We start from the raw sequence: 9,511 nt of genomic DNA on the forward strand, positions 1-9,511 counted from the left end.
CCTAGAAACCTCCAAGTTATTTCTGCCTCTTCCATCTCTTGCATCCAATCAAGTGACAAATCCAATCATTTCTATATATACAAACTCAGTCTCTCACTGTCATTAACCTCATTCAGGCCCAGGCCATCCCTTTGGCTATTCTGGTAGCCTCCTAAGTAGTCTTCACCACCCCTCCCCCCATCTCCAATCTATCACCACCACCACCACCCTTCTGGTCTGAAAGCACTCTCCTAGCCAAAAGCCTTCAGCTTGTCACTGTTACTACTATGAAAAAACACAGATCCCTTATCTTAGCACGTTAGGTCCTCCATAATATGACACCAATCTGCTTTTCCAGGTCCCTTTGATATTATTCCTACCATTTTGTCTCACGACATTTATACAGATTATACCCCATACTCAAAATGTATGTCTTCCTCACCACCGTGTGTTAAAATTCTCCTCTCTTTTCAAGGACAGTTCATGAAGCTTTCTCTGATTTTGCCAAATAAAAATGATGTGTACTTCCTCAAATTTTCCTAGAGCACTTGGTTTTGTCTCTCCCTTCCCTTAAATCACTCTTCCTTTTATTATACTTAATTGTGGATTTGTTGTTTTCCTCCCAACAGTAGTAAACTGCATTAGGTCAGCAACTCTATTGTTTTCCATCACTTGAACCCCAAAGCCTAACAGTGCTTTACACATAAGAGGAATTTAATAACTATTTGTCAAACTTGTTGAAGACAACCTGGGATAGCACAAAAAGAACTGGATTTGGAGTAAGAAGACCAGGGTTTACATCCCAGGAGATCCCTCACTAGGTCAGAGCCTCTCTAACTTTGCCCCAGATGGCAATAGTCTAGGTGCTTCTTTTCTCTTGGTGACCCTTTGCCCAGGGGAAGGAAGGGAAGGAACAGAAGAACTCCTAGGAACAAATGGCTAACTGGAAAGCAGTTCCTTGGACTATCACATGGAGCCCATGGTGGGAGGAGCTCACCAAAAAAGAGGAACAGGAAGGAGCAGAGCAGATAAAAACTTGAGCACTAGCTGGAAGCAAGCAGAGCTAAGAGAGAGAATGTTTGTGGTGCTGGGGCACTCTGTTGTTCTATTGTTCTGTGTTGGTGCTACTTTGTCAGACAGAAGCACTCTGTTGAATTATGTTACTGTTTCAGACAGAAGCACACTGTCTGTTGAATTGTGTTACTTTGTTAGACAGAAACACGCTGTTGATTTGTGTTAGTGTTACTTAGAAGGAAACACTGTCTGTTGATTTGTGTTAGTGTTACTTTGTCACACAGAAACACTCTGTCTGTTGATTTGTGTTGATTTCTCAGACAGAAAGTAAATTGAGATAGTGCCAGCAATGTATCTAAATACTGTTGTAGCTCTGTTGAGCTTTGTTTTCCTAGAAACGGAAACTGTGAAGAGCTTGGGGTGGAGCAGGTTCCTTTAGCTGCAATATGGAAAAGTAGAGAGCTGCCTACCTATGAATCCAGGTAACAATCATGCAAATCCAGGCAAGAGCTGGGAGCATGGAAAAGGAGCCATGGGGTTTGAAAGTCAGCTTGAGTTAAGATGAAAGGAGACTTTGCTTGGGTCCTCAGTGCTGACTGATGATATTGTAACTTACTGTGACCTAAGGGTGAATGACCTTTGTACTTTCCACTACCCCTTAAGGATGATTGGAAGTCAGCCTGGAGTCAAGATGGAAGAAGACTTGATTTGGGTATTCTATATTGATTGAAGAGATTGTGACTAATGGAATGATATGTTTTGTTTAAGACAATGCAGCCACCTTATTAATATGTTATGTTCTTGTGAATGTTGTACTTTAGTTTCTTGGATGTTTTGCTTTAGTTTACTGCTGAATAAATAAAGAGTTCACTATACCATGCAATTAGATCCTTCAAGTAATTCACAGCAGCAGTCCTCCGGAGATCTGCTCATGATTGGCTTTATACCTACCCAGGAAAAAAAGATGCTTAAGGACCCTCACCCTCCAGAAATAAGGTCCAGGTCATTCTAGCCAAAGAAATATGCTTATTCACACCATAGTCATTCTTTGGAGAGGCAGCACCATGATGAATTATAGGCTGGTTAGTGGTCCCTTTAACCACAATCTCCACCTTACATTTGAAAAACTACAGATATCAAAACTCCTAGTGACAGCTCTGAGTGCTAGCTCTCCTCTGTGGACTTTGACCATGTTACCCCCTGGACCTCTGAACAAGTGCCAGCTGGGTTCCTCTGGTTTTAGATCATGAGCCACTCCCATGGTCCCTGTACTCGGGATATAGTCTGAGCTATGGCATCATGGTGACATTTCTATACTAATTCATTGTTAGGGGTACAACTCCCACCTCCCACTCAAGTATTATTTTGTAGCTAATATCAGTTTTAGATTTTTCCCAGTTCCAAAAAAAAAAAAATGATCCCTTTCACTGCCTACTGCAGTGCTCTCTAATTTGTGATCATTGGCACCCTAGCCCTCCCTTTCTACATTCTCCCCCAACCATTTCCACATCTTCCTCTGGCAACTACAATCAAATCAGTATTCTCATTGTTGCTAGAAAGAACATTCAATCAATTCCCCTGTGGCTCTATTCTCCATCTCTATCACTTTCCAAACCAAAACACTCATCCCTTATCACTGTTCCCTCTATTATCAATATTATTTCCACCTATTAAAATATAAGACCCTTGAGAGCAGAGATTGTTTGGCTTTTGTAGTTGTATATTTTGCATTTAGCTTAATGAATAAACAGATAATAAATGTTTTTTTTCTTTCTTTCTTTGATTTATTCATTCATTCATTCACTAACATTCCTTCGGCTAAGGTTGATTTTTGAAATCTCTATCAGTGCCATCCTAGTTTTGGGGAGGGAATCTATCACTCTTTCTCCTCAGTGGCTCCCTGTAGATACCATGGATGCTAGCTGACAATCTAAACTCCAGAACAAATTGTACTCAAGAGCAGGAATACAGTTTAGGTACCCAGAACAAATCATAGAATCACAGAATTTGTTAGAGCAGATTTCAGTCCAAGCCATACCCAAAAAAGAATCCTCTCTAAGACAAAGCCAACAATTGATCATCCATCCTTTGCACAAAGGGAACCATAAAGTTTAGGGTCAGGGAACCATAAAATGTTAAGGTGTAGGGTTTAGGGGTGCTCAAAGACCCAAAATACCAACATACCAGGTCCTACTGAATAAATTCAACTCATGTCTTCTCTCAGCCAAAGAAAAGCAAAGTTTATTAGAAGTTCACCATAATGGGTGGACTCTTAAGGAGCCTCAGTATTTATGACATTTGCATTGGATAAGCAGACCAGAATAATCTGACACAGAGTGAGTCTGTGCTAGATAATTCTCAACTCTTTCATGGAGGCAAGATGGGTCTTATATACAGAAAGGTTGTGGGAGGAATCTAGGGGTGATCTAGAGGAGGAGTTTGGGGAGGGTCTTCAGTCAAATGAGGTCAGACTCCAATAATAAGAGATTATGGGTGGGAAGTAGCTAGAGGCTACCTGGAGGTGACAGACTATGAAGGATACTCTACTTTAAGGGTGTATAGATATTCTGGGAGGATCAAGGTTGGGGGGGGGGTTGTATCTGGAAAATGGAGGGCTAGGCTAGTAACAAGAGATTTGGACCTGGCTATAATGAAAGGCTTATGGCCTCAGGCAAAAGCCTCCTGTGGGAAGATTCAAGGGGAGCTCAAAGGGGTTCCCAGAGGCTATACCTCATTATCCCCCCCCCCCAACAAATGGAGGCATTCCACTATCTAATTACTGGGTAATTTTTGTTGACATAAAGATTCTTTGTTTATGATCTACTCAGTGATCCTAGTTTTTGTTTTTGGGGTCAAGTCTATTCCTTCTTCCACATGACAGCTCTTCAAAGACTTGAAAACAGCTATCATTGTCCCTCTTGAGCCTTCTCTTCTCCATATTAAGTATTCCCAGTTCTCTCCACAATTTTTGATCATACCTACATTGATTTTAAAACCTATTGCATATAGGTAAGCCTCTTCTCTCTCTCTCTCTCTCTCTCTCTCTCTCTCTCTCTCTCTCTCTCTCTCTCTCTCTCTCTCTCTCTCTCTTTCTCTCTCTCTCTCTCTCTCTCTCTCTCTCTCTCTCTCTCTCTCTCTCTCTCTCTCTCTCTCTCTCTCTCTCTCTCTCTCTCTCTCTCTCTCTCTGTCTCTCTCTCTCTCTGTCTCTCTCTGTCTCTCTTTCTCTGTCTGTGTGTCTGTCTCTCTGCCTGTCTCTCTTAATTTGGTTGTTTGATCTGGTCTTTAGTGTGCCTGGATATGGCATTGTGTCTCTAATTCCCTTCTTAGAAGTAGCAGTAAATTCCCATTTCAACTAACTGAACTGGGTCCAGTATTCAAAGCAAGATACTAGATTTCCTGACTTTGTGGCCTCTAAGGCCAATGAATGACTGTTGAGTTGATACCAGTCTCAGAGAGAATCAGTAAGACTGAAAACAGACATTCAGTCACATTTGTCATTTTGTTCAGGAAACTGAACTGAACTGAAGTTTAGTTATAATTTAAAAACTTAAGTTACAATTTATAAGGTATTGCTGTAATTTGCATCTCAATATTTCAAAAGTGTGTGATTTCATTCACACAAATTACAACCACTCTACACCTCAGGAAATTTCCTGAATTGCTGAGACAAAAAAAAAAAACTCCAATAGCTTGGTTGCCTAAAATTCTATTGAGATACTTCATCTTGGGCTGTATAGTACATTATTAGTAACTCCTTCAGGTCCTAGCAAATGAAAAAGGTTTTGTCTAGGTCCAGGGGATAGACTAATTTAGCTAAATAAATAGAAATCCATCATTAAATTTAAGTAAGCTGATCCTCTGATCATAGAGAGAGGAATTTGTCACTGGGTCATTACTTGACATTCTTCTTGCCAGAGCTTGTCTCTGTTGATATAGTCTTCAAGAATTAGTGATTACCTCCCAGCCTCAGTCACTAATGAAATAGAATCAGATTACTGTACTCTCATTTTATTGATATAATTTATATTATAATTTTGTTTGAATAATCTTGAAGGCCAGAGAAACTGAAGAACAAAGTTCTATAAAATTTGTGGTCCTATGAAAAAACACCTCTAAAAGTTCCATTTGTCCCCTGTGTATTGGAAAACAAACAGATTTTTAATGAGTGAGGCCCCATCCTTTCATGTCTATCATCAATCTTTCTCTTACCCCCTTCAAACACATATACCCCACATGAACTTTGGAATGTAGGAACCACTTAGGCAGTAGTTGAGTCTGTAGTCCTGTGTTTACAGAAAAGTATATTTCTGGAGAGTTACACTTTCAAGCAATAGAAATAAAACAATATAAAAAGGTTTATTTTATTTACATCACTGCAGAAGAGCTTAGTGCAGAAAATGCCCAGGGGGGAAATGTGCTCCTTGGTTTATTTGTTATAGTATCTAATGAGCTTAAAATGTTTTCCTAGAGCAATAGAAGCCCAACCTGTAAGCAGGGGGAGCTCTGTCAGTAGAGATAAATGTGCTGAAAAGGGAACTGGAAAAGAGAAGAGAAAAAAGAAAAGAAAAAGGAAGAAAGGTAGGGAGAAAAAGAGGGAGAGAATGGTACATGGGTATAAGAGGAAAACCCCCAAGAGATAAATGATTGATCAATGTGGGGAAGGGGATTTCCATAACAACAGTTCCCCAAACCAATGAAACCATGGATCTGGAATACACGGACACACACACACACACACACACACACACACACACACACACGTGTGTGCATATATGTATGTGTATGTGTGGATATATGCATACACACTTGCAATATCCATTAATATGTGTATGAGAGGTAAAAGTTCTAAATCTTTGGTGATGATCTCTTATTGCCAACACCCAGTCAATCCCTACAAAGCATCAACTCCCTCCTCCCCAGCCCTCCTTTTCAAAAAAGACACAAAAATTTTGCCCCTGTTTTAACTGACAGTGTGGAACTTCTTAAAGCTACTAAATAGAGAAGGCTCTAATTGGCAATCTCAAGAGAGACGGTTTCATACCTCCTATTTATTTATTAAAGATAACATCCTGAAATGTAACATTAATATAATGTAAAATGATGAAAGTCTCACTTAAGGTGAAAAGAGGAATAATGCTGCATAATTACAGTTTAGTTATTGGGTAATTGTCAAAACAAATAGAAATCACATTCCCTGCCCCTCCAGGCAGTAAACAGAATAGTATAAACATGCTCACAAACTATTCAATACTGAGTGGATTGTTACCCATGAAACAAAGGAAGCCAATAAAGGTAGCATTCCAAAAATCCATTCTGCTTCCTTTCAACAGGTGAACACAATTGGTCAGTCTAGCTTAATTTCTGATGCAACTGTCTAGTTTCTCCAGGACTCTCCAGGGCTCACGTCCACATGAAAGCATCTTGAACCTTTGTTCAACCATAACATTGGGTGACCTATGATCCCTGCAATCTAAAGGTCATAATCTAAGCCTCTTCTCAACTCGTCCATCACCTTCTGAGTAAGTATCTACATGTAAAGAAGACTTGGCAACCAAGGAGAATATAATTTAGCAGATGATGCTAGAGGGTTTCTGAGACATTTTCAACAATCCACAGGTACATTATATGGAGGAGATTAGAATATATTAAGATGAAGCACACTACCCGTTTGTACTTGTTAACAGGTGGTTAAGTTGGCTTCATTATTTTTGCCAACTCTGAAAGTTCTTTGTCCCAAAAGGGAAGAATCAGACTAAAATAAAGATGCATTATAAGGAAAAAAATATCAAAAGACCAATTTTAACCTTGGCAAAAATAACTTTAATCCTAGATATTTCCTGTGGGGAGGTATTGAAGGTCATTTATCTTTGGGAAGATAAATGGTCATTAGCACCTGACTGCTTGACCCTCTGGGAGAGATTTTAAAAGTAAAATATAAAGTAACATTTTTTTTCCATGTTAAGGAATTTTTTTTTTAATTTGCTTTTATTGGTTTTTATTTTTTACAGCTCAGGGACATTTCTGCTGCAACTTTTGGTTAACTAAAACGCTGTCTTCTGTTAATATTAACCTTACCTGACCAAAATCTGATTCCTGGAATAATAATATTAAGGGAAGACTATTTGATATTTCTCTGATAAAAGTCAAAGGGGAGTTTAAGCTCCCCAAAGGTTTTTTGTTTGTTTGTTTTTAGTTATATGTTAGCTTCCCTAGTTAACTAAGGATTTTCTTGACTCCAGTGCTCTTAGTTATCTTGATAATGCATATACCTTCCCCCGAAATTAACCTATTTGTGAACCCTCTAACTGAAGTTTAATCTGTAACTTGTTACCTATAGAATATATTTAATATGGTCTGTTTTCTTAGGGGATTATAAGATTGTGACTTTTGTTTGTTTAAATTTTATGACATTGAAGAAAGGGTAGGATTATGAATCTGCTATTTTAAAAAAATTATTTTGTGGCCCAAGAGAAATATGCAAGATTTCAACATGTAAAAGAATTATTTTTCTGTCACAACTCTATCTATAAGAGACCTTATTAGAATCCTAATCTTCATTCAGATTTATTTTTCGTCTGAGATCTGAACCTATGCTTAAGAATAATAAAGCCTAAGTTTTTCTTACCTCTATAATTTCTGCATTGTGGTAAATTTAATTTGGCAGCAGTTACCTACCCTATGAACTCAAAGAGGAGATATTTCTCCTACTATGCCCCCTTACCTGAAAGTGAATAAAAAGTACCCCCAAACACGAGGATGAAGGAAGATTCTTGGCAAGGGAAGAAATGGAGAGATAGAAAGCAAATAGTAAATCACCGATTTGAGCACGTGCTTATTTTGGTCATCACTAATGTAACTCCCCACTCCCATGTCTACACCCACCAAAGCTTTACCTCAACCCACAGGTGCCTCTGAATGTATCTAAAACTCTTCAGGAGAGAACTGACCTTAGAAGAGACTAGGAATTAGGGAGGGGATGTGAGGTGGCACTATGGCTATTTTTTTACTGATTTTGAACTTAAATACAAAAAGACCAAAAAATAAATGTTCATGTACACAGCACAACATACAGGAGCACGCGCGAGCGCACACACACACACACACACACACACACACACACACACACACACGCGGATTCAATACGAAACCATGGATCTCCATTTCACACATTGCTTCCTTTTTTTTTTTTTTTTTTTAACTCTGTAATAAATACTACACACGCTTTAAAGCTACCGTACTTCGGAAGTCTGACGGGCGCAGCCAATCGCTGGTACTGAGCGTCGGCTAGGAGAACGTCACAGCGGCCTCCTGGGCAAAAGCTCACCGTCCTCTCAGGCCCTGGGCGCGGGGCCGCTGTGCCCCAGAGTGGGCCATGCTGAGGCTCTGGGCCGCTGATCCCAGAATTACCGCGGATGCCTTCGGTCACTGTGGCGGGCATCGCCTGAGGGCCGACCTGTCCTACGCCGTGAAGAAGGGCCGCAACACCCGACGTGTTCCACACCTGGTGTGAATGGCAAGCACAAGTGAACCTATTTCCTGCTGCCCGGTTCAAGAAGTTTGCTACTGAGGATGAGTGAGGCTTGGGCCTTTGTCCAAAATACTGCAAGCCCTGATCGTTCAACAGAGCAGAAAAAGAAAAGTGACCCATGGGACCCCAAAGTGAAACCAAACAAGAGACCCTGGGAGTCATCATGTGAAGAGAAGAACTTTGCTCAAAGCTTACAAAACAAAATACAGCAAAGAAACATTTTCCTACGTGAGTGATGCAGCTGTGGCTTCCACAGATGTCTGCTGCTCCAGTAATGGGAGGAGGAAAGCTCAAGCAGGCATTGGTGTTTATTGGGGGCCAGGCCGTCCCCTAAATGTGGGTGATGGACTTCCTGGGTGACAGACAAAGCAAAGAGCAGAAATACATGCTGCCTATAAAGCAATGGAACCAGCCAGGAATCAAAACATCAGTAAGCTGGTTCTCCACACAGATGGCATGTTTACTATAAATGGTATAACTGTTGGGTTAAAGTCTGGAAGAAAAATGACTGGGAAACAAGCACAGGAAAAGATGTCATTAACAAAAAAGACTTTGTTAAACTTGATACACTTTTTCAAGGCATAGATATTAAATGGGTGCATGTCCCTGATCATTGTTTGCAGGCAATGAAAAAGCTGATAGATTAGCAAGAGGAGCTAAAAAATCTCAAGAATCAACACAGCAAAATTTTTATAATCTAATTAAAGAGTAAACTAAGGGCTGTTTAATCATTATTTGTGTGAAAATTTGCCTACAAGACATGAACTATTGCAGGTGGACTTGGGCTTCTTATTTGATCGGGAAGACTATGTAGTTTTCTGTTGATGTATGGGTTCAGTATGTTAAACTACCCTTCACTTTACCCTGACCAAAATATCTGTTTATCTTTGGGAATTGTTGGCATTTTCAGCATAAAGTAGATATAGCTGACTATTGCCCAACATTGTTCTCATTTTTTTTTTTGCATTGAAGTTTGATTGTGAAATTGAG

At 39.7% G+C, this 9,511-nt stretch overlaps 1 pseudogene; it reads left to right on the top strand.

The window, feature by feature from the left end:
• Positions 1-8,365: 8,365 nt before the first annotated feature.
• LOC138151402 (ribonuclease H1 pseudogene) lies at positions 8,366-9,233 on the top strand (annotated as a pseudogene).
• Positions 9,234-9,511: the final 278 nt, after the last annotated feature.

The sequence above is a fragment of the Petaurus breviceps genome, unplaced genomic scaffold, assembly GCF_028583685.1.
Source record: "Petaurus breviceps papuanus isolate PSGF00001 unplaced genomic scaffold, PetGlider_PUasm1.0 140, whole genome shotgun sequence".
Lineage (NCBI taxonomy): Eukaryota > Metazoa > Chordata > Mammalia > Diprotodontia > Petauridae > Petaurus > Petaurus breviceps.